At 38.9% G+C, this 25,280-nt stretch overlaps 1 protein-coding gene and 1 pseudogene across 9 annotated transcripts in view; one reads left to right on the plus strand and one right to left on the minus strand.

Annotated features, from left to right (window-relative positions):
• Rabgap1l (RAB GTPase activating protein 1 like) overlaps positions 1 to 25,280 on the minus strand; it is a 589,856-nt gene that overhangs the window by 67,329 nt on the left and 497,247 nt on the right. The gene's annotated exons all lie outside the window — the stretch shown is intronic.
• LOC128110221 (uncharacterized) lies at positions 10,536 to 10,685 on the plus strand (annotated as a pseudogene).

The following is a 25,280-nucleotide window of genomic DNA, read 5'->3' on the forward strand; positions in this document are numbered from 1 at the left end:
CCAGCTCCAAAAGGATATGATGCCTCTGGTCTGTACTCACAAGCCTCTGACACAGAAGGAAAAGTAAATAAACTTAAAATAAAATTTCAAAAGAGAAACTACTTACTATATATTCGCTTAGTTATCTAGGCCATAAAGAAAGAGACTAACACCAAATACAGAGGACATGGATAACGTAAAATGCCTTTACAAGGCTGCTGGGAAAACAGAATGTGATATTTTAAAAAAAGTGAATTTCTTAGGAGTTAAATTTATATATGACTCAGCAATTTTACTTGTAGGTACAAGAGAAACGAAACTCCGAGTGGGAATGTTCATGGCAGCATTACTTGTAGCAGTCACAAACTAGAAACAAGGAGTTCGTGCAAGCAACTAAGCAATGTTGAGAGTGGGAGAAATATTTTTCCCAGGGAAGAGCATACCAATTGGTTATCCATACCAAATGGTCAGCCCTGAACACATACCTACATGGGACATTATACAGACTGAGCAGGTTATATTTAGGAATATACATGTATATACATATATGCATGCAATAACAATGAAAATCTCGAAAGGCTATGAATTTGAAAAAGAACATGGAGGGGTGTATGGGAGAGCTTGGAAGGATGAAAAGGAAGGGAGAAATGTTGTAATTATATTACTGTCTCAAATTTTTTTAAAAAAGAACAAAACAAAAGTTCATCAGAGCCGGGCGGTGGTGGCGCACGCCTTTAATCCCAGCACTCGGGAGGCAGAGCCAGGCGGATCTCTGTGAGTTCGAGGCCAGCCTGGGCTACCAAGTGAGTTCCAGGACAGGCGCAAAGCTACACAGAGAAACCCTGTCTCGAAAAACCAAAAAAAAAAAAAAAAAAAAAAAAGTTCATCAGTAGCCAACAGATAAACAAAACTGAGACACTCATCCTTTGAAATACTACTATGCAATAAAAAGGAAGAAACTACTCATACACACCATAGCAGATGAATCTCAAAAATCAGTATGCTAAATGAGAGAAGTCAGGTACAAAAATACTACCCACCATAATCTTGTATTTGTATAATATTTTCAAAAGCATAGACAGAAAGTAGATTGAGTGATGGAAAAATCAATGGCTGCAAATGAGCATGAGGGAGTGTTCTGGGGTGAAACAATGAATACACAGCTCTCTACATCACTGAACAGTGCAAGCATGTGAATAGGAGATATATAAATGATCTCTTTATAAAGCTGTTCTAAAGTGTGAACAATCTAGGTGGACTTTTTCTGAAGGCAGAAGAGGGAGACCACCATACTGCTTGCACAAAGCCTTACTATCCTTTCCCGCCCCATTTCCAGTCTGTGCCTATGACAGACTCCTGTGTGCAGTGAAAGGTATGGCTGTGGGAAGAGATGACCGAGAACGCATCCACTCAACATCCAGTCACTGCTCTGTCCCCATCATTTTCACTGCACTCCAGGTTAACCAGCTAGAAGGCTTGGGGAGACCGTATGACTGGGTGTGGCTGTGAGCCAAAGGTATTATGTGTACTTTCTAGTTACATTCCTAAAAGGAAAGGCTGTGTCCTCATTTCCTTCCACTTAGGCAAGAAGATGGCAAGAGCTACGATTCCACCCAGAACCCTTTGATAGAAGCATCTGTAAGAACTACAAAGGCACCACCTGGCCTTGGCCCTTCCAAATGTGGAGTGTCTCTGAGAAAAACCACTAGAATTTAGGATACTAAAACATTTTAAAAGATGAAAAAATGTAGCTCATCCCTCAACATTTGTCATCTGCACGGGGTCTGAGGCAGTCTTTATGAACCATTTTCAGATTTGCAATAAGTATGTCCTTATCTAATTACAGAAAAATGTATGCATCAACTTCTGTTGGCTTTCAATATTTAGGATCTGTTGTAGATAAATATGCTGGGAAATCTACCCTGGACACTAGAATGTGTCTAAAGTGTATATATTTAAAGAGTGTCTCAGAAAGTTAACAAAGCTTTGTAATTTGTTTCCATCTTTTGGGTATTGAGACTTCTTTACTGAAGTAAAGAATGGACAAACATTTTCATGTCATATGAACACTGGCTTTAATACTGCACTATGTGAAAAGTTGCCCCCTTCTGCTGTGGTTACTCCAATGAGCCTTTTTTTTTTTTTTTTTTTTTGGTTTTTTGAGACAAGGTTTCTCCATGCATTTTTGGTGCCTGTCCTGGATCTCGCTCTGTAGACCAGGCTGGCCTCAAACTCACAGAGATCCGCCTGGCTCTGTCTCCTGAGTGCTGGATTTAAAGGCGTGCGCCACCGCCACCCAGGTCCTCCAATGAGCCTTTAAGACAGCTATATGGCATTTTAAAAGCTTTATTTCAGACAACCCACTGACAGTAAAGAGCTAGTTTACCTACTTGCCATACCATTTAAAACAGAACCAGAATTGGCTGAGATGACTCAGTGAGCAAAGGTGCCTGCTGGGGCCAATCGCTGGGACCCACATGGTAGAGAGAAAGGACCATACACGCCGTTTTCTAATCTTCACATGTGCCCACTCCCACACACACAAAATAAGACACTTTAAAAATTAAAAAATAAAATATATAAATAGAATAGAATAGAACAGGCAGGCAATTACCAGGAGAGACAGAAGTCAGAGGGCCCTTTTCTTTATCTCAGGTAATGCAGAGTTAAGTCTCACCAAATCTGCAGGATGGAAGATTTTACTAAACATGCTTGCCTTATCAAGAGGATTCAATCAAGGGTGAGGAGGGCGGGCATGCTGTTCTTCAAGCAAACCAAGAGAAACAACATGTCCTACCTGATAGCCCACAGGTACAAAAAAGAGCATCTCTGAAAACACTGTTGTTACCTTGATCATACAGCAACTATGTGCAAGTCAAACCTCCAAGGAAACCATCAAAATCCTTTGAGCTGGATGGTTTTATTACATAGCTCTTCTAAAAAGATCTGTAGAGAGCAGCCTATGTTGGACAACTCCACTGAGACCCAATGAGACAGTCTGTGTCATACAAAATAAAAGGGCACATTTTCCCACAGTGCTAGGCAATAATTAAAATTTGAATACTAATGCTACTTAAAGGAGACAGAAATGAAAGCAATCAGCAGCTGACACCACTAAAATGGCATACATTACAGGTGGATATCTGTGAGTTCAAGGCCAGCCTGGCCTACATAGAGAGTTCCAGGCTAGCTAGGACTATAGAGTGAGACACTGTCTCAAAAAACAAAACACAGAAAGGAACAAAAAGTTTGGGGACTGTAGAGATGGCTTAACAGTTAAGTGAACTTGTTGCTCTTGCATAGGACCTGGGTTCAATTCCCAGCACTCACATGATGGCTCACAACTATCCTTAACTCCAAGTACAGAGGGTCCAATGCCCTCTTCTGACCTTCACAGGTACCAGACACTCACATGGTGCATATGCATACATACTTTCAAGCAAAGCACTTGTATACATAAAATAAAATTTGAAAAATCTTCTAAAAATGGTATGTATTTCAATTATTGTCACTAGCTACTGAGTTCAAAAACTCCTAAGACATATAGACTATATATAACCAAAATAAATTTTATTATGGATCATTTTCTGACAATCTAGAGGAATAAGAATTCAGCTACTTTCAACTAACTGGCACACCTTCTTTCTTAGACGATACACATTTTCCATATTAACTAAACTTAACTAATTAGATACAGCTGGCACTGTTTCAAACAGTTTCAGTCTGTGCCCTACAATCTGTTCTTGCTTATAACCTGCTCTGAAGTCACAGACATTTCCAGATTTGAAGGCTTTCTTCCAAGAACACTTAAGCTTCTCGAGACCACAAAGCATGAACCTGACTTTCGCTGCCATCTCTTCTAAGATATGTGCTCCGGCCACTTCTAAGTGTAAGATCAGCTTGTGCAGTATGAGTCAGGTGTCTTGGACATATCTTTAAATGATTTTTCCAGGCTATGGATGTGAGATGATCTGTCTGTATTTATTGTCTGGTACCTTTTGTGAGACAAATTTGAACGGCAGTTGGCATGGAAAGTAGTAAAATCCACAGAACAGAACACAATCATCTGTCTCATTTGGATACAGAACATATGGTGTATCTCATTAACACCTGCCTGCCACACAAAATGCCTTTGACCAATCTTTCATGGCTTTGATTTTATCTACACAATGAGTTCACAAAAGCAGAAACGCTCACCCAACTCAGTTTATGCGGTGCACTTTCAAAGATGAAACACACACACACACACACACACACACACACACACACACACACACACACACCAAATCTTATTATTGCCTGTCTCGACCTACAAAGGAAAACAGGCTGCAGAGAGCAGGAGCCAATGTGAAGAGCAGCACCAGAAACAAAACAAGAAGAGTGAGTTTGCCTGAGCAAACTTGTCAGCACATCACAGAAGCTCCTAGAGGAAACTGGAGTATCTGGAATAAACTCAGTCCTGGTCTGGGAGGTGTTAGAAAACAACTGTCTTCACAGTCATCTTTATCTCCTCTCCACATCGCCAAGACAAGCACAGTCCATACCTGGCAACATAAAGCATCTCACATTGCTCAGTTGTGTATCCCTATACACAGCACCTTAGCAGAATCATAGTAAGTGAGGAGACTTTGGTTTTAATAGCAATAAGTGATGATTCAATTCCATCATAAGACTATTTGAACAGGCTATTTCAACACCTTGAAATATAAAAGGCAGATACCATTACTAAGTAGATAATATACTCACTCACAAAATACATTGTTGCTGTTGTGAGCATGATGTCAGGTTTTTATATGTTTCAAGGAAAGATCTCAATATCCTTAATTACGGGGTGAAGACAAATATTTGTAATTTCTTTGTGTGAAATACTTAGAAAACTTTATAGGGACAGACAATAAATTCTAAGTTCTAGGGCTTGGAGAGGAATGAGGGAAATGCTTAATGAGCACAGAGATTCTCTCTTGGGAGTGTGAACTGGTTTTGAAGACTGTCTGACGATACTTCTATAACATTGTCAATACATGAGACTGACGCGACACCTACTGCACTGCTGAGGCACCTAATGTGGACATAATTGATGCCACTGAAGGGTAGAAATTAAAACAGTTAAAAGACAAAGTTGGAGGCCGGGCGGTGGTGGCGCACGCCTTTGATCCCAGCACTCGGGAGGCAGAGCCAGGCGGATCTCTGTGAGTTCGAGGCCAGCCTGGGCTACCAAGTGAGTTCCAGGAAAGGCGCAAAGCTACACAGAGAAACCCTGTCTTGAAAAAAAAAAAAAGACAAAGTTGGTTATACACATTTTATCACAATTTAAAAAATGAAAGAAAAACACAATGAGGTACTGCCACACCCACTAGAATGGCAAACTTAAAATAAAAAAGCTGGGGCTGGGCGGTGGTGGCACACGCCTTTAATCCCAGCACTCGGGAGGCAGAGGCAGGCGGATCTGGGGCCAGCCTGGTCTACAGAGCAAGTTCCAGGAAAGGAGCAAAGCTACACAGAGAAACCTTGTCTCCAAAAACCAAAAAATAAATAAAAAATAAAAACAAACAAATAAATAAAAATAAAAAAGCTGGGGGTGTAGCTCACTTAACATGAACAATGCTTTGTTTTGTTTTGTTTTGTTTACCATAAGACATACTTTATAGAAAAATTAAAATCCACAATCTCCAACATAAATTATCACAGCAATATTATTTAATAATATGTTATGTGATTCATTAATGTTTCTTAACTTGATATAGAATTTTGAACCCAGATTTTCTCAAATGCAAGTGAATCTTTAGTTGACAGTATAGCTTTATCCTTATCCATCCAAACTGTGACTGTGTGGAAACATCAAATACTTTATATATTGCAACATCCTATCTTATTGCCTTCTGAAATGGTATGCTATATGCCTGATCAAAATTGCTTTGCTTTTTATCATCTCAAATCTCCTATAATGACAACCTTTAAACTACCCCCATTAAGCAAAGAATTTAGAGTTGCCTCCCAAATGAACTTTGGGACCACTTTCTCTGAAATGACAATTTCTATACAGATACCTTCCCTATAATAGCAGACTCTTCTATCAGTATGACATCAGCCCAAAGGTCTTACCTATAGGAACTGTTTGTGTCCTTTATTTTAATCTACCTACATCCATTACGATATTGCTTCACATAGTAATACAAACTGAATATCTTTTATATTATATAAAATGCTTGGGACCAGAAGAATTTCAGATTTGGGATTGTTCTTTTTCTTTTGGAATAGTTAGGTACAAAAAATAAGATATCTTAGGACCCAAGCCATAACATAATATTCACTTATATTTTACATATACTATACATATGGACTAAAAATAAATTTATAATACATTTTAAAAATATAACTGTTTTTACTGTTACCCTCTACATTAGGCCAGGAATGGATTCTTCTACTTTTAACGACATGTAAGTATTTGAAAAATTTTGAATTTTGGAGCATTTGGACTTTAGATTTTTGGTTTAGGAATGCGCATCTGAAAGCTAATCAGTTGCTCAGAAATCTCTCCCTCCATTTCTTCCATGGACATTTCCTTTTCTAGCTGTACATATAACATTCATCAGTGACTACTCAAATACACAACAGAACTGAAAAGTTGTGTCACAATAAAACACGAGTTTCTCAACATCAAGAGCTCTAAAACCATAAACCTCAGGAAGGCAGGAAACAAATGGACCTATTTTCTTTACTCTTAGTATTAACACATCACTGAGCAAAGTAAATAATCAATATTTTATTATTAAAGAGCTTAAGTTAGCTTTTAAGACTGAAAAAGAAACAGGCCACACCACAGTCACTATAGTTAAGCTTGCTATGGAACAAAACTTTTCTTTCTCACACACGGAGCTTTTGGAGTTTAGACAAGCATAGCTATTTTGTTATTTAAATACCCTAAAGAAAGTGAATAAAAAATCTGAAAACAATGCCAATCATTGTTAAAGCAACATTCACCTTCAAGAGCCATGCTTCAATAACTCAGGAAATTATAATCATAGGTTTGACATCTAACTTATCACCTTTTGAGAAACTGCTGAAGAGTAAAAAAAAGTCCAGATTCTGAATACCAAAGTGATATATAATCAAAGGAATATTCAATATAATATCTACTACATGAGTGCAAAGCACAACTGCTATGCATTGGGAATAAGAATAAGCAGCACAGATCCACAGCCAATGGCCTGTGCCCACATCCTGCTCCCACTACTTTCCAGCACTGTGACCTTGAAGTTACTTAATAAACCTTACAAGAATAAAGGCCCTCCATCATGAATTAGTATGAGGACTAAATACACAGAACGTGCTCCTCTTTTCACTCTGTATCCATGCAGTACTTGCTATCAAGATGTCCAATCTCACCAATCCTCAGAGAAATGCAGGAGAAAACCTCAGTGAAACATCACCTCACCCCAGTGAGAAGGGCTATTATCAAAAAGTCAAGAAATAACAAATGCAGGCAAGGACCTAGAGGAATAGGAACCCTCACACACTGCTGCTAGGCATGTAGATTGGTGTAGTCATTATGGAAAACAGTATCAAAATTTCCCAAAAACTAAAGATGGAACTATAATATGATCCAGCAATTCTACTACTGAGTATATACCCAAAAGAGGGGAAATATTTATAGAAATAACCAAAAGACACTTGTAAACCCATATATATTATAGCATTAGTCACAATAGTCAAAATATGAAATTAATCTAGAGGCTTTTCAGGGGATAAACGGATAAATCATATATATGTTTATATAACGTAATACCACTTGGCCAAAAGAAAATAATAAAATCCAAATATTTTCAATATTTTGTAAGTCCCACTGAGAGTTGACAGAAAAAAAATTAACAGAAACAACAAAATAAATAATTCTCTCTCACTTATTTCAATTACTTATTTGCCCAATTTTAGTAGAATGTCTGCCACATTTTAGCCTGATAAGGATGGAGAAAAAGCCCTTGTCTTTTGGCAGAAGTCTGTTAGACAACCTGGGTCTAGCCTCAACAGCCCTCATTTGCATCTAATGTAGTACTCTAAGTCTCCCTCTTTCTTGAACAAAAAGTATTATTACATATTTATTGTATGTGTGTGCCCACACACATGCACATATGTGTGAGTACATGCTCTCTGCACTGAGGCAGGAGGACAACCTGTACAAATTGGTTCTCTGCTTCAGACCATCAGGCTTGGTGGCAAGCACCTTTACCCACTGACCCATCTCTCCAGCCCCCTAGCTTCCATCTTAACAATAATCAGGAAGAAGGTGAATACACTCTAAGGTAAGTCTCAGGAGAAAATTAACTTCAGAGAGTTCAGCCAACTCAGTCATCAATAAAATAGATTCCGATCTTTCCTAGCCCACTCTCGTATTCTCTTCTATGTACTGTTCTCATCACTGTGAAAGCTGTTCATTAAAGCAGTTAGTACTCGTGTACCAATCTTCAATGACAAGTTATACCTTATTTCTCAAGGTTATACATTATTGCTCAGATCTTTGAAGAGTTCAAGTCAATGACAATTTGTACTACACATTTACAGGTGATATTAATGCTTTAAGTGAGACATGTATTTAAAAGAAGGAAGCTGAGCAGCCTATATTCAAGACCAAAAGCAATTTGCACCTTTCAGAAAGTACTGATAAAAATGATCCTTTTACATAAAGGAGCTGAATTAATGTAATTGTGACTATTGGGCTGGAGCACTCTCCAGAGAGTTTGGAAGTCACACTTTGGCTATTTAGAAGAGCTATCCTGATTCTTCACATTTATTAAATACTGTATAGTTCTGACACCACCTTGGATATATGAAATCACTAAAACTGCTACCATCTATTACCTCAGAGTAGTACAGTAATAGATAGCTGAGAATGTGCACCAAAGACCTTTGCTTCACCCCAATCCTCCCCTCAATGCAATTCTTAGGATAAAAAGGTAAGAGGGAATGATTGGCAGGTACCTCAATGCACTTCTCTAACAGTAGGATGCATATGTTCAGCCAGGACATTACTGCTGTGGACATATTTTTAACTCCTACACTCTAAGAACAGCCTTGTGAAGGATGTGCCACCAACTGTTCCAACAGACTGCAAGTGGAGCCCTTGGCTGTTAACAATATTAGGATTATTCCAGAAAAGGACTTTTGAGTCTGAACAACAAAGTCTAACTCCATGAAACTGCACATCCTTCTCTGCATCCCGTGTTGTCCAGATTAGGAAGTGTTTTGCTAGGGAAGTGTTTCCAAAACAAAAGGCACACACAATGAAACCTGCAAAGGGTGTGCAGTAGGTTCTTAAAGACAACTAAGAGGGAACCATCCTTTTATGTCTCTGAAAGGCATCTGCATATGTAAGAGAAGTCCCTCATTATATAGACCTCCATGACTAACTACATCAAGGTTTATAGAGGCATATGGATCAGTTCTTCTTTCGAGAAAGAATCACAACTATCTCTTTACAAATAATTGTCTTTAACAGTGACTCACACCTATAATCCCATCACTCAGGAGGCTGAGATAAGAGGTCTGCCATGATTTTGAAGCCAGTCTCAAGTGAGCTTAACTCAGTGCTAGACTCAAAAATTCTCATGACTAATTCCCACTTTCTTACTTCTTTCTAGCCTTCCCCATCTGCAGTTGGAAGATGTTAAAATTCCCACACATGCTCCTGGAAATGCTATTCTTTCTGTCTAGAATACTTTTCTTCTCAACATCCTGACAAATCCTGATTTTTTTTTAAAATAATGTTCTTTTAATTTTTTTCTATAAAAAAAGGCTGGCTATTGGTGTATGCCTTTAATCCCAGAGGCAGGAGGCTCTCTGAGTTTGACAACAGCCTGGTCTACAGATTAAGTTCCAGGACAGCTAGGGCTACACAGAAAAACCCTGTCTTTAATAACAACAACAAAAAAATTTAAATAAGTAAAAAATAAATAATGCTCACAACTAAAGTCGGCATGGAGAAACATTACTGGTAGATACAGTCAATACTGCAACTTTGATGCAGAACAATTTAGTCTAATGAATTTAATAAATGTTGTTTATTTGGCACAGGATTTTACTACACAGCCCATCATCTCTTTATTCATTCACTAGAAACACTGCCTCCTGACAGCGTCAGGAACTACTCTAGACAGAGTGGGGAAATGAAAAACAACCCACATGGAAAATAAATTTCAGTACATAACTTAGAAATCAGAAAGAATATCCCATTTCAGGGAGGGTCTGAAGGTACAGAGTATGACAGGAGCAAATGGGTGATGTCACCTACATATCTAATACTGTTCACATCATCAGCTCAGCTGCTTACACTGCTGTCTTCCCAACTAAATTGCAATTTGCTTGAAGGTCTTTGAACGCTCAATACAGTGCTACATTCTACATAAGAGGAAGTTTAAATGAACCACTAACAAAGCAAATGTGTAATACAAATAACTGCTGCATTACCTATTAAACAGCTAAGAGCTAAGCACACAGCTACACTCTAATGTGAGTCTACAATTATAAGACTTTGGTACATAGATTTAAGAATAGAAAAATAGATCGCTTCTCGGCCTTTTGGCTAAGATCATGTGAAGAATAGAAAAATAGAAAAAGTTATTTAGAAATAATTTTGCAGGTATAATAGTACAGTGCTTGCCCAGAAATAATTTTGCAGGTATAACAGTACAGTGCTTGCCCAGAAAGTACAAGGCCTAGGGTTCAATCCTCAGCACAACTAAATTAATTAACTTCCACTTCTTATATGCATAAATACTGATGAATGTATTTCTCACAAACACACAGTAGACCAATAATTATACTTGCATGGTTCATTATTGGTTTCCAGTATTATTTACTGGTTATGTATGGCATCCAGTGCTCAGAATGCTGGGCTGGAGGAAAAATGGTAAATAAAACCAAACATAACTCTTGCTCTTATAGAGGTTAAGAGTTAGTGAGAGATTAACAATAATCACACACACACACACACACACACACACACACACACACACACACACACACACAAAAGAATTATTTGTCAAAGAAACTCAGAGAAACCACACCATGAATGTGTGCTTAAGACATTGAGAGAATTCACTATGCTTGAGCTAAGATAGATAGAAAAAAATCTATTTCTCTGAACCTCTAATTGAATTTATCAGCTTTCAGTTATAAATGTAGGTAAGAATTTATTGCATTATTTGTAAGTGCTCCAATAAGTACTACAAATATTTTAAGTCACTCTACAGGCAATGCATGCATCTCAAAATACTGCTTATATTTTACATTTTTGGCATGCAACAGTTATCAGACTTACTAGCATATCTTGCTATCTACTATGTTAATAAAGAAGCACATGCTACAGTATCAGAAATGTGGTTTTTATTTGCCTTGACCAGTGTATTCCAGTATCATTACTGTCCTATGTAGCCTTGTGTACTTTCTACACTGAAAAGTATTCTCCTGCTCAAGGCTGGTAGACTCAATGAGACTGCCAAAGAACTCTGTGACTCCAAAACTACTGAGAAGCCATGGACTACAGAGACAGACCAGGCTGGAATAACAGCGTTGGTACCCTGAGCTTCATTGGCAAGATTTCTGTTCATAATTACTTTTGGAAGGAATAGAGAAGAAACGTGCCAATTCACTTAAAAATTTCAGGAAAAAATGACAGGAAAATGGATGGAACTGGGTATCATCGTGGTAAAAGAAATAAACCAGACTTGGGAAGACAAACATCCTGCACCCAATGCAGAATCTAGATTTTAAAAAAAGCAGAAGGGAGGATACTCAGGGGTCAGAAAAGAAAAGGGAATGGGAGTGGAGGGAGTGTGAGTGAAAATACAATGATATGTATATATGAAAAACCTCAAAATAAAAAGATACACATTCTACAAGGAATGAGGAATGAAACAAACAAAAAATATATAAATACAAAATAGAAGTTAGTAGAAAATTTAGCACATATATCAGTACTATTATTAGGGCTATGTTTTCACAAACACATTTGACTGGAGAGATGGCTCAGCAGTTAAGAGCATGGACTGCTCTTCCAGGACCTGGGTTAAATTCCCAGCACCCGCATGGCAGCTCACAACTGTCTGTAATTAGTTCCAAGGGACCTGACACCTTCACACAGACATACACACAGGCAAAACACCAATGCACATAAAATAAATTATTTAAAAAGCTTTTAAAAATGATTCTAAAAGCAATTTATAAGTTATTGCATCGAGAAGATCCCCGTTTCAAGGACTGGGGACATAACAAAGTAGAATACTTGCCTAATGTGCACAAAGCTCTGGGTTTCTTCCCTAGCACCTTATAAACCTGATGTGGTGCTCTGTACTGATAACTCAGTATTGGCTGTAAGTAAAGGCAAGAGGATCAGAGTTCAAGGTCAAGGCCATGCAGGGTTACACGAGACCCTATCTCCAAAAAAAATTTTTTTAAAGAGCCATAGTACACACTAACATGATGAACCAAAAGGAACTTTCCTACTATTATGCAAATAACACATGTGATTCAGGACAAATTATCTAATAACATTTTACATGGATACAAACAGGTAGTATTATAAAAATCTAGTTGAAGGCTAGAGAGATGGTTCAGCAACTAAGAGTACTTGCTGTTCTTGTAGAGGACACAGATTGAGTTCCTAACACCCACACAGGTCAGCTAACAACCACTTCTAACTTTAGTTCCTAGGGATCTGATGCCCTCTTCTGTCCTTCGTAAGAACCTACATGCTCATGGCACACATACATACATTTAGGCACACATGTACAAAATAAACAAATCATTTTTAAAATATATAGTTGAAGTGATGGTGTTTAATGTGAAACAGTATTGGTGAATCCATGATTAGATCTAGTTATGTTAGTAATTATAAAAAATTCCTCCCAAAAAGTAATGTGCTGGTAAAAATGAAATCCAATTAGAATTTATTACATTTTCCAATGAATATGTGTATGTGTGTGTATGATGTTCTGATGACATGGAAACACAAATTTTATGAATGCAAACTGTGTAATGATGAAAAATGGTGTTGTTTTATACAGCTAATCAAACCATGATAAGTCAATAATCACACACACACTTGTTGATGTGTGTACAATATACAAATATATGCATCTGCAAATAGGATCCTTCTTTCCCTAACATCTATGGTGGAGCACATCATGTTGAAAGTAGCCTTTTGCTTTGCTTTGGTCAATGGAGCATGCACCAAAAAAATCAGTGTGCTACATCAAGGTCTAGGTTTGATTAACTGAGAAGTAACTGGTATTGAGGCTGGAGCCCAGGCCTCTGAGATACCCCACCAACAAGCCCAACCATTTAAGAGGCATCAAATGCTTTCCACTGATGTATCTATGAACTTTCTAGTTCGTCCATATCATACAATGAGAGCAGAGCCAATAAAATTCAGCAATGCCCAGCAGCTCTCAGCCATGGTCAGCTACTCAAACTCTAGCCATCCACAAAGGAATGATACACATATTATTATGTACCACTGTAATTGATGGTTGTCTACTCTGAAGCCACATGCAATAAAAAAAAAAGATCCCTATATTCTTGCTTGATTAATGTTTTCTATTCCTTGTGTAAGGAAATCTAGTACTCTGAAAGTACTAAACTCTTGAGGGTATTACGCTATTCTCATAAGTGGTAACTGCATTTGTTCCCAAACCTATTTATGTTTATACATAAAAAGACATGAGCAGAAATGAATTATTACTTCTATAAAAGGTATGTTGAGTAGTTTGTAAAGACTCAACAAAGCCAAGGGTAAAAGACAAAGGTACTGTCACATCAGATAGTAGAAATGCTACCATGAAAAGGTAAAAAGGTTTTAAAATTCTTTAACCTTTGGCCATTAGATTGCTTCACAAATTTATTAATTGTGTTGCCAGGTGACAGTGGCATGTGCCTGCAATCCCGGCACTTGGGAGGTAGACTAGAAGGACCAGGAGTTCTTAAGCAGTCAAAACAAGTTTGAGGCCAGCCAGGGTCTTCATGAGATCCTACCTCAAACAAGCAAACAAACAAAAAAATATGAACTAAAACATACAAAACATACTGACCCTCAAAAAACCTAGAAATAAAAAGCACAGAATTTCTATAGAAGGAAAGTTATTAGGTCCTATGACAAAACTTACCATAAATTTTTTTTAATTAAAATGATAGTATGGCCAGGTAGTGGTGGCACAGGCCTTTAATCCCAACACTTAGGAGGCAGAGGCAGACAGATCTCTAGGTTCAAGGCCAGCGTGGCCTACAAAGCAAGTTCCAGAACACGAGACACCTTGTCAAGAAGCCCCCCCACCCCCAGACCAAAAAAAATAAAAGATATAGTGTGTACTACTTTATGCTCAACTTTTTCTTTAGGCCAGAGGTTCTCAACCTGTGGGTTGCAACCCCTCTGCCCAACCTCTATCTCCAAAAGTATTTACATTACTATTAATAACAGTAGCAAATTTATAATTATGAAGCAGCAACAAAAATAATTTTATGCTGGGGGTGGGGTCACTACATGAGGAACTGTATTAAAAGATGGCAGAATTAGGAAGGTTGAGAACCACTGCTTTAGACCAAACAACTACAGTCCTGACTGTGTAGGATGAGAGGTTCTGTTTTAGAACAGTTACATAAAATGTACTAAATATCGTTAAATCATCAGGGAAGTTGATATTAAAGTCCCAGTAAGATATCAACCTTGCTTTGGGAAGAATGGCTATTACAAGAAAATACAGGAACAAATACTGAAGAAGAAGTTGAGTAAACAGAACCCTTACTGCTGGTAGAATGTAGGCTGGCACAGGCTCTGTGGAAAACAATATAAAAATTCTTCAAAAGATAAAAATAGAACTCCTACATGATTCAGCAATCCCACTACTGGTTATATATTGGATATATATTCAAGATAAAATCATCTCCAGAGATAGCTGTTCTGAGAGCGAGGAATGAAAACAACCTAGGTATCCACCAACAGCTAAATGGATAAAGAAAATGCAGATTATATGCCAAAGGAGTGTATTCACTCATTAACAAAACAAAAAAACAACAACAAAAGGGGAGGAGGAAAGAAATCCTATAATTTATGACAATAGAGATGGAACTGGACTATGCCAAAATAAAAGCAGTCACTGATTGCATTCATAGGGAGAATCTGAAACTGCTGACTTTCTTTTCTTTTTTGTTTTTGGTTCTTTGTTTTGTTTTTTTTCATTGTTGCTGTTTGTTTGTTTTTTTGAGACAGGGTTTCTCAGTGTAGCTTTGCGCCTGTCCTGGAACTCACTCTGTAGCCCAGGCTGGCCTCGAACTCACAGAGATCCACCTGGCTCTGCCTCCCGAGTGCTGGGATTAAAGGCGTGCGCCACCACCGCCCGGCCTGACTTTCCACAGGGCATAATAGTGCATGCCTTTAATACCAGCACTCGGGAGACAGAGGCAGGTGTATCTCTGTGAGGTCAAGGCAGCCTGGTTTACATAGTGAGTTCCAGGTCAGCCAGAACTAGTTACCACAGACTGGAGAAACTAACAGGGTAGAGAAGAATGGGGAATAGCTGATCAATGGCAACTGTTTTATAGTTAGGAAAACAAATTCTGGGCGCTCTTGTATAGTATGGTGATTACAGAGAATAGTAATGTATTACACATATTTTTTAAGGTAGAAAAGCTGGGTCAGAACTATAATCCCAGTACTTGGAATATGCATGTAGGAGAATCAGTAGTTCAAATCCATACTCTGCTATGTAGAGTTCAGGATAAACCTGGACTACTTAAGTCTCTGTGTTTGTTTGTTTATCTTAAGAACTAAAATAAAGGACTTTTGAATGTTCTTTACCACAAAGAAATGATAAATTCTTAAGGAAATAGATATGTTTAATCAATTTAGGCATTCCACAACATTTGTATGTATCAAAACATTGCATGATACCCCAAAAATATGCACATTTTGTTTTAATGTACCACTTAAAATAACTTAATTTTAAATATTTACTTGTTTTTTATATGTATATATGTGTGTCGTAGTTAATTTTCTCTTGCTATGAAGAGACACCATAATCAAGGCAACTTATAAAAGGAATAGTTTATTGGGGCCTTTGTTTACAGTTTAGAGGGCTAGAGTCCATGACTATCATGGTAGAGAAAATGGCAACAAGCAGGCAGGCACCATGTTGGAGCTGCAGCTGAAAGCTGGCATCCTTATCAACAAGCAGGAGGCAGAGAGAGCTAACTGACAATGATACGGGCTTTTGAAACATCAAAAGTAGGTGTGGGCCCTCAGCAATACACCTCCTCCAACAAGATCACACCTCCTTATCCTTCCTAAACTGGTCCACCAATTTGGGCTAAGTAGTCAAATATCTGAGCCTGTGGGGGCCATTTCCATTCAAACGACCCCAGCATGTTTGTGTGAGTATATGCGATGTGCGAGCAGCTACCCTCAGAGGTCAGAGAAGGGGTTAGGTGCCCTGGAACTAGAGTTGTCGGGGCCTCCCTACATGAGTACTGAGAAGCGAACTCTGGAAGAACAGGAGTGCTCGAAGCTGCTGAGCATCTTAGCACTTAGTATCTCTCCAGGCCCCCAGATAATTTATTTATTTATTTTTTAAAAAGCATCTCTCCAGGCCCCAGATAATTTAATTTAAAAAAATGAAGAATTAAAAAATAGAAGTGGGCTTCTACCACATTTTCAGCCTGTAAGAAATCTGAATGTAGACATTACAATCAGTGGTACAGAGTTATCTTTGTTGTGCTGAGAATCCTATTTCTAAGGCAGCATACAATCCTTGCATTGACTTTTAATACTGCAATTTGATATTGAGCTTGAGCTCTGCAGTGAGTTTTTGACACAATACTGTCTTCTCTAATAATTTAACCATAATTTTAAATTTCTGTTAACCACCCCTAAAATCTGAGTCATTTGATTTTAAAATACAATGTGTCATATAAGAAATAAAACCTGACTACTCCATCTAGTTTACACAGCCCTACATTACAGCCTGACCTCTTATTTCCTACCCAACTTCATTTCTTACCAGGCTGCCCCTGACTCATGCTCTAACCACACTGACTTCCTGATTCTGCCACTTATAGGGCTATCTTCAAGTTCCCCCTATTTGAGGTACATTTTCCTAATTTTCCCATAGATGATGTTCAGATCTCAGATGGCAGGAGCAGGACCCTCCCTTACTGACACTACTCAATGTGAAGCCTGGTGAACAGTATTACTGGCTCATGTTTGTGTCTTGTCTTTCCCACTCTAAGATTCACAATAGTTACCATGCACTGTTTTGCATATCTAGATCTTCTGTGCCAAGAACATAATGTAGCTAGCACACAGTAATAGATCAATGAATGTTTAGTTGATGAACAAACTAAATAAAAATGTCAGTGGCCAATGCACAACAATAAAAATCCTAGAGTATTTTCACCCATTGGGAGTACAAACTTATGAAATAGATTAATAAAAATAAGTGCACTGCATATTTCATATGAACTATTCCTGTAACATATCCCTCTATGAGAGGATATTTGGAAGTAACTTACAAATTAACCTCATCCCTTTTGTAAGTACATAAAGACCATTTCTCAGTATCCGAGACAGCAGTAAATAACCGTTCCATTATAATAGGAGATAGTTTAGGGATTCCACGATGTAACTTCCATGAGGTCATCATCTATAATGGGGTGAGACTTCGTGGTGATAACTGTTTTCAGGTTACCCATACTCCTATAAGTAACCCTTCATCCATGTTCCTAAGTCTTCAAGACAGTGTATCCCTTACTGCTCAGAAATTTCATAAGAATGTGCACTGTGGACCAAATATGCCCCACCAATTCCTATGCTGATATTCTATTCTTCACAGGATTTAGTCATGGGGCCTTTGGGAGATAATTAGGTCCTGAGAGGGTGGGTATTCTCTCACAGGAAGAATCATAAGCAGACTTGCTCTTTCAGTGCCCTCTGCCATGCTAAACTACAAGAAAACAATCATCTGTGAACAGGAGGAGGGTCCGCACTCGGAGTCCCACAAGGCCAGCACCCTGACCTCAACTTTCAGACTCTAGAACTGAGGGAAGTCACCCTCACCCAGTCTAAGGTACTCTGGCTGCAGACTGAGCAGATTAAGATACTCCCAATGAAAATTCCCTAACGGAAATCATCTTGCCCTGCAGGCAAGCAGTCTTTACACAGTAACTTCCAACAATGTCTTCTGACTCCATGTTTAACGTCTGCCATTCCTATTTTAATTCATTCCATATCAGAAAGATAGCTATTTTTCAAGTTATGGAATCTTCCTTCCAATGCCAATCTCAGCGGTGTTGGCAGTCCACTCCCTAGAAACCTTCCCCAGGTACGCCAGTCATAGCCAGCCAAGAAAATAGCAGTGAAGATGACACCTTTAGTGTTTCTGTTTCCGGCCTGCTTCCAATCCCCACTGTCAAGAGAAAATTCTTGACTTAGGGTCAAGAAGAAAGCAAGCAAGTTTAGGGCTGTCTACAGAGGCTCAGGAGTATAATAAGCCAGGCTCTTCTCCAGTCTCAGCTACTTCCTCCTCCCTATGGGATCTTGGAGGAAAGTTATTTAACTTCCCAAAGTCTCCATCTTATCCACTAGGCAGTGATGACAACTCTCTCTCTGGTGGTTATCAAACATAAATAAGAATTGTCACCTAAAGCACCTACCACAGACTGTTAGGGTAACTGAGCACAAGGAGTGAAGGGATCAAAACTATGAGGTTTGTTCATATGTGCACAGTGAACTAGATGTCTATAAAATCCTATTAGAGCAGGGTGTGGCGGTGCACATCTTTAATCCTAGCACTCGGGAGGCAGAACTGGGCAGATCTCTGTGAGTTAGAGTCCAGTCTGATCTACAAAGTGAGTTCCTGTCCAGCCAGGACTATACAGTTAGACTCTATCTCAAATTAAAATAAAATAATAAAAATCCTATTAAATAAATAAATACACACTCCTCCAAAGTAGAAACATATACAAAGTATATGCATATAAAAAGATAGCCTGGTTTCATTGTGCCCAGGAAGGAAGCTTACATGGAAGCTAAGATGTAGAAGATACTATGTGGGATGCCTTTCAGGAACACAAAGGAAAACCGCAGAGCTCCTAAACAGATGTAAACAGACAACCAAACTACAAGCTAGCCTTGTCTGGACTAAGGGGGAGTAGATGGACAGTGAAAGAGGAAGCTGAGGGAAGCCAATGTTGAGAAAAAGAAAGTGAGCTGGCAGGGCAGGAATGTCTCCTTTGCTGAGACAGGAGCACAGCACACTCTGTGTATGTGCTTTGTGAGGATGTTACAGGCCAGGTCAAGGAAAAGGAGAAAGAAAATAGCCAAGAAAGTCATATGCAGCAAAATGATTAATGGCAGGTGAAAGCTGAAATAGAGTCCATGTTGTGGAAATATCAACAAAAGTAACTAGGAACTTTTAAAAAATTATGATGAAGAATTTTAAATATACACAAAATATACAGAATAGTCCACCATATAGCTTCACTAGCTATTTTCAAAATCTCATGTCCAATGTCAGCATTCATCCAATATTCAGTCCTTTGCAACTGGATCCTTTTATTAGTTTCATGTTTGTCAATTTCATCTATATTATAGCAAGTATCACTTCATTTTCTTATAATTGTTATTTATAGTCCACTGTATGGATATACCACTGTGTGTTTAGACATTCACCACATGATGGATCTTTGGATTGTGTCTAGACTGGAGCTATTGGGAATAACACTGCTATGTCCAATCATGCATTCATGGGTTCAATTCTGTATCACCTCAATTTACCTAAAGCTACTGAATTGGTTTCTCTCCCAAAGTACATAGATCTGTGAGCCAAAGGCAGCAACATTACTCACAGTCTATGATGGAATTATAAATCTAGGTGCTGCATGACAGCAGTATTGTGCCCCAGGAATGAGGAAGCTAGAAAACCCAGGGACAGAGAATAAATAAAGGGGATGCAAAGGAAGAAGTTAATTAGATGGCAAGAGATGCAGAATGCCTGCCAGTATGAGACCAGGCCCAGCCTTGCTGCCTAGCTCAAAGTTTGCCTTTGCATTTCAAGGACACACCCTAGTGTCCATGCAATAAATTACCTTTCTTGTTTCAAATAATACAGGATTCTACTGTTAGAATCCTAAGAACCTTAACTCATCAAAATTGATAAATCAAATGAAGAAAGATTTGGTTCCCTGGACTAATTTGAAATTGATAAAAGGTGCCAAGTCAAGAATATGCTAAATGATAATAAGAATAGAGCATGTTCAATAAACAATTTAAGTATAGAAGAACCTTAATTGGCTTTATAATGTTTGATTCTAGTCAATATTTGAGATGTTTATTCAGTGATGATTTAGAAGCAACTGCATTGATTTTATTATTTTCCTCATCTCTGGCAAATGGAATTACTATGACTTTTATTTTTTTAATTTGGCTTGCTTGATGTAATCCATGTGCCAAACCACTAAAGGGGAAGAAACTGCAGAATGCTTACCCTCATCTTCCATCTATAGAACAGAGAAACTTTAGTTCCCCGTAAGAGGCCCCTTCCGTTGCTGTTCCTGTACTATTTTGGTAACTGTCAGTTAAGAATGTCTATCCAGTGCCAAGATAGAATAGCCTGTGTTACATGGTTAAGTGGCTTTTGTTAAAGGTCAAGGTAAACCACTGGTCAATCAAGTCTCCTTCAGAGACAGAATGATATTAAATTTCAAGATGTGGGATGTGGTAAAGCCAAAATGGGTCACCTTTTCCTTTTGATATTCTTGATATCTGTGTTGGTTAGTTTTTTGGTTTTTTTGTTTGTTTGTTTGTTTTGTTTTTTCACCTTGACACAAGCTAGGTCACCCAGGAAGAGGGAACCTCAATTGAGAAAATGCCTCCATCAGAATGGTTGGTAGGCAAGTGTATGCAGCATATCCTTGATTAATGATGGAGGAGGGGAGGCCCAGGCCACTGTGTGGAGAGCCACTTCTGGGCAGGTGGTCCCAGGTAGTATTAAAAAAACAGGCTGAGCAAGGCCTTGAAAACAAGCCAGGATGTAAAATTCTTCCATGGCTTCTGCTCCAGTTCTTGCCTGAAGGTTTCTGCCTTGAGCTCCTGCCTGGCTTTCCTCAATGATGGAGTGTTACTGTAAGCTGAAATAAGACCTTTTCTTCACAAGTTGCTTTTGGTCGTGGTGTTTATCACAATAGAAAACAAATTAGGACAATATCTAACTTTCCTATTCTAACACCATGACAATCTTGTAGTAATTTCTACCTATTCCAACCAGTTACTCTTCTCATATGGAGCAATTCTATTTTCCTAAGTAGTTATATGACTATCTATCCACTGCAGGAACTAGTGAACAAGTGTAGACTAATTCCTGACTCATGCTGCCACTGTCAAGAATGCTCCAGACATTTGTCAACCATTTTCACCTGCATTTTTCTATCGCCCTTTGCATTTCCCCCCTTGGGCCATGTGACCTTGCCTGCCCATTTTTGCCAGCTTATTGCTTATAGAAGTAAGCCTATCTGCTCAGCAGACAAGGGCTCATACACACTCCCCACTATTGGTTCCACATTGCCTTCCAACCACTCTGAGTTCTATGCAATCTTCAGGGTAGAAAGCTTCAATTTTCCTGTAGAACTGATACCCTGGTCAAGCAGGGCAAAGCAACAGTCCCTTTCCCCATCATACGCGCCTTCTCCTTCTACTTCCTCAGGGCACCTCTTGTGTTCAGCTCACTCCGACTTTAGACCTCCTTCAGAAACTCAGAATTACATCATCTTCCAGAAGGGGGTAACTGGTAAGAGCTCTCACTGTGCTAAGTTCTTTAGAAGTGTTCTTTGATTTTCACAGAAATCCAGTGAGGATGTTTCCCATTTCTCCCATAAGGAAACTGAGGCTTAGAGAAATTCAGTATATTCCTGGTAAGTAGCAGATCTAAATCTTGAACTGACACCCAGTAACTGTACTTTCTTTCTTTTCTTTCTTTTTTCTTTTCTTTTCTTTTCTTTTTTTTTTTTTTTTTGAGACAGGGTTTCTCTGTGTATCCCTGGCTAATCTGGAACTCGCTCAATAGGCCAGGCTGGTCTCAAATTCAGAGATTAGTCTGCCTTTGCCTCCCTAGTGCTGGGATTAAAGGCCTGGGCCACCACTCCCTGGCTCCCAAGTAACTTTAAAAAAATTTTTTAAACTATGTGTGTGTGCTCCTGTATGAGGGTTCAGAGTCCAGAGGTCAATGTCAACCCCAGGTGTTGTTCCACAGGAGCTGTCCACTTGTCTTTTGAGACAAGGTCTCTCACTAGGACCTGGAGCTTGCAAGTTAGGTTCTTGTCAATTAGACAAGATCCTCTTATCTGCCCCCAGTGCTGGGATTGTAAGTGTATCCCATCATGCTTACCTTTTAATATAATTGCTGGGGACTAAGCTCAGGTCCTCTTGCTTGTACAGCAGATCCTTTACTGGCTAAGTTAACTCCTCAGCCCAAAAGATCATGTAACTTCAAAGTACCTTAACAAAGTCAGTTATGGTGGCTCACACCTGTAATCCTAGCACTCAGGAGGTTGGAGTGGGAGGATTGCTGCAAGTTCAAGGTCACCCTAGATAACACAGAGAGCTCCAGGGCATCTTGAGCTTCATCTCCATCTTCCTCCCTCAAAATAAAGTACCGTATGCAGTCACCAGCCTTTCAGACTTTGCACAAGCTGTCCCTTGTTCACAAAGGTACTAGCCCTTCCTTGCCTAGCACACATTTGGTCTGCCTCCACATCCAAACCTACTATTCCAGCCTTCCTTTGGAGGCTTCTTCCTCACTGCTCAAAGGTGGCAATTATTCCCTAGGTCAGTGGCTCTCAACCTAACGCTGTGACCCTTTAATACAGTTCCTCATGTTATGGTGACCCCCAACCATAAAATTATTTTTTTGCTACTTCATAACTATAATTTTGCTACTATTATAAATTTTAATGTAAATATCTAATACACAGGATATCTGATATGTTGAGAACCACTGCTCTAGTTGATTCCATCTATAGAATCTAACAGTAGTCTCATAAATATTGACTTTGGTCCCTTCTCTTATAAGACTGGGGGGAGGGAACTTTGAAGGGTGGACAGTCTATTTGTGCCTAGAACATTATATTAAAACAAACATGCCGGGTGGTGGTGGTGGTGGTGGTGGTGGTGCACGCCTTTAATCCCAGCACTCGGGAGGCAGAGCCAGGCGGATCTCTGTGAGTTCAAGGCCAGCCTGGTCTACCAAGTGAGTTCCAGGAAAGGCACAAAGCTACACAGAGAAACCCTGTCTTGAAAAACCAAAACAAAAAAACAAAAACAAAAACAAAAAACAAACATTAAGCCAGGTGGTGGTGCATGCTTTTAATCCCAGCACTCAGGAGGCAGAGCCAGGCGGATCTGTGAGTTCGAGGCCAGCCTGGTTTACAGAGTGAGATCCAGGACAGGCACCAAAATGACACAGAGAAACCATGTCTTGAAAAACCAAAACCAAAACAAAACAAAACAACAACAACAAAAATCAAAAACCAAACATTAAACCACTCTACATATTAGCTCTTATTAACATACATCTGAAAGCAATATTCCTTTCATGGCCACTCAATAAATTAGGAAGTTGAAATAATTGAGCAGAATATAAATTGGCACTTAACCTGAAATATTTGTGCCTGCTGGGTATGCATTAGTTATTAGGCTTATTCACTGTTTAAACATGAGATTGCGCATTTTGAATTTAAATGTATATTCAAAGCCTTCCCTGTAATACAATAAGTGTACCAGGTGTAGCTTTCCTCTTCATTTACAGTTACATAGGCAGTTATAAATTGCTGAGGGTGGACACAGTAGGTACACATAGGCAGTTCCAGCTACTGAGAGGCAAACTAACCTACCTGAGCCCAGAGTTCAAGGGCAACCTGGCAGTACAGCAAGACCGAATCAAAAAGGAAAAGCCTGCAAAAGAACTGAAAAAGGCAGAGGCGGAAGAGGCTAGCCACTCTATTCAAAGGGAGAGGACCTGGGCAGCCTTCGGAGTCCCTCAAGTGTTTCTGTGAGCATCCCTGCTAAGTTACGACTTTTATGTATTCACATGAGGGGTAGCAGTGGTATGGTTTTTGTCTCTAAGTACACACCAGTTAACTTCCAAATTTTCATTTCACATATCAATTTATTTATGTTTTTATTAAAAGAAAAAAAAAACCCTTCATGGCTAGTAAGATGGCTCAGTGGGTGAAGGTGCCTGTCGCCAACTCCTGACAGCTTGGGTTTGATTCTTGGGATCCACATAATGAAAGAAGAAAGCTGACTAGTGTAGGTTACCTTCTGACCTCCATGAGTGTGTGTGTGTGCACCCTTCTAAATAAAAGCTCAGTGTCCATACCTTAGAATCATATGTTTTTACCATTCAAGGAATCAACATATTTCCCCTTATGAAACAAAACCCAACCATAAAGAAAGCCCTGATCCTGTATTAAGTATCTAAATCTCTTTCAAAGGTCAGCCCAGCTGGAGAGTCTCACCTCCTCCCAGTGCAGTAGTGAGTCAAACTGGAGGCATTTTGCTTCATACTATAGAAAGTCTAATGACTTCTTTCATATGATTTTGAAAGTTCATCTCAAACAAACAAACAAAAAAATCAATATGGAATGTAAACCAGATCAAATGGTGAACAGTGTGTCCCAGAATAATTTTATTCTAGGTTTTCCAGACAAACCAAAATCAGCCATTACCTCCAAAAGATTATCTTAAATTCCACACCTAAGAAAGGAATCTAAATGTTTTCAAGAAGTTACATAACAAGTACCTCAATATCTAAACTATTTAAAAGTTTAGTATGGGGCTGGCAAAATGCTCAGGGTGTCAAGTCACTTGCCTCCAAATCTGATGGCCTGACTTAGATCCCCAGAGCCTACAGGAAGAGGGAGAAGTGTGGCTCCCAAAAGTGGTCCTCTGATCTTTACATGCATCCCAGCCCCCCCACAAAATAAATTAAATGTAATTTTTATTTTTGAGACAGGGTCTCACTGTGTAGCCCTGCTGTACGAGAACCTCCTGTGTATATGAGGCTGGCCTTGAACTTACACTGAAGCCTGTCTCTGCCTCCTGAGTACTGGCATTAAAGTCATGTGCTAACATGTCTGGTTAAAATGAAATTTTTATTTAAGATTTTGATATAGAAAGCAATATTCTATGCCTTTTATATCAAATTTTACATCAAATATCCACAAATTCCCTACACGTGGAAGTGATTCTTGAAAAGTGCATTTAG

The sequence above is a fragment of the Peromyscus californicus genome, unplaced genomic scaffold, assembly GCF_007827085.1.
Source record: "Peromyscus californicus insignis strain IS unplaced genomic scaffold, ASM782708v3 Scaffold_14__1_contigs__length_90479793_seg_2, whole genome shotgun sequence".
Taxonomy (NCBI): domain Eukaryota; kingdom Metazoa; phylum Chordata; class Mammalia; order Rodentia; family Cricetidae; genus Peromyscus; species Peromyscus californicus.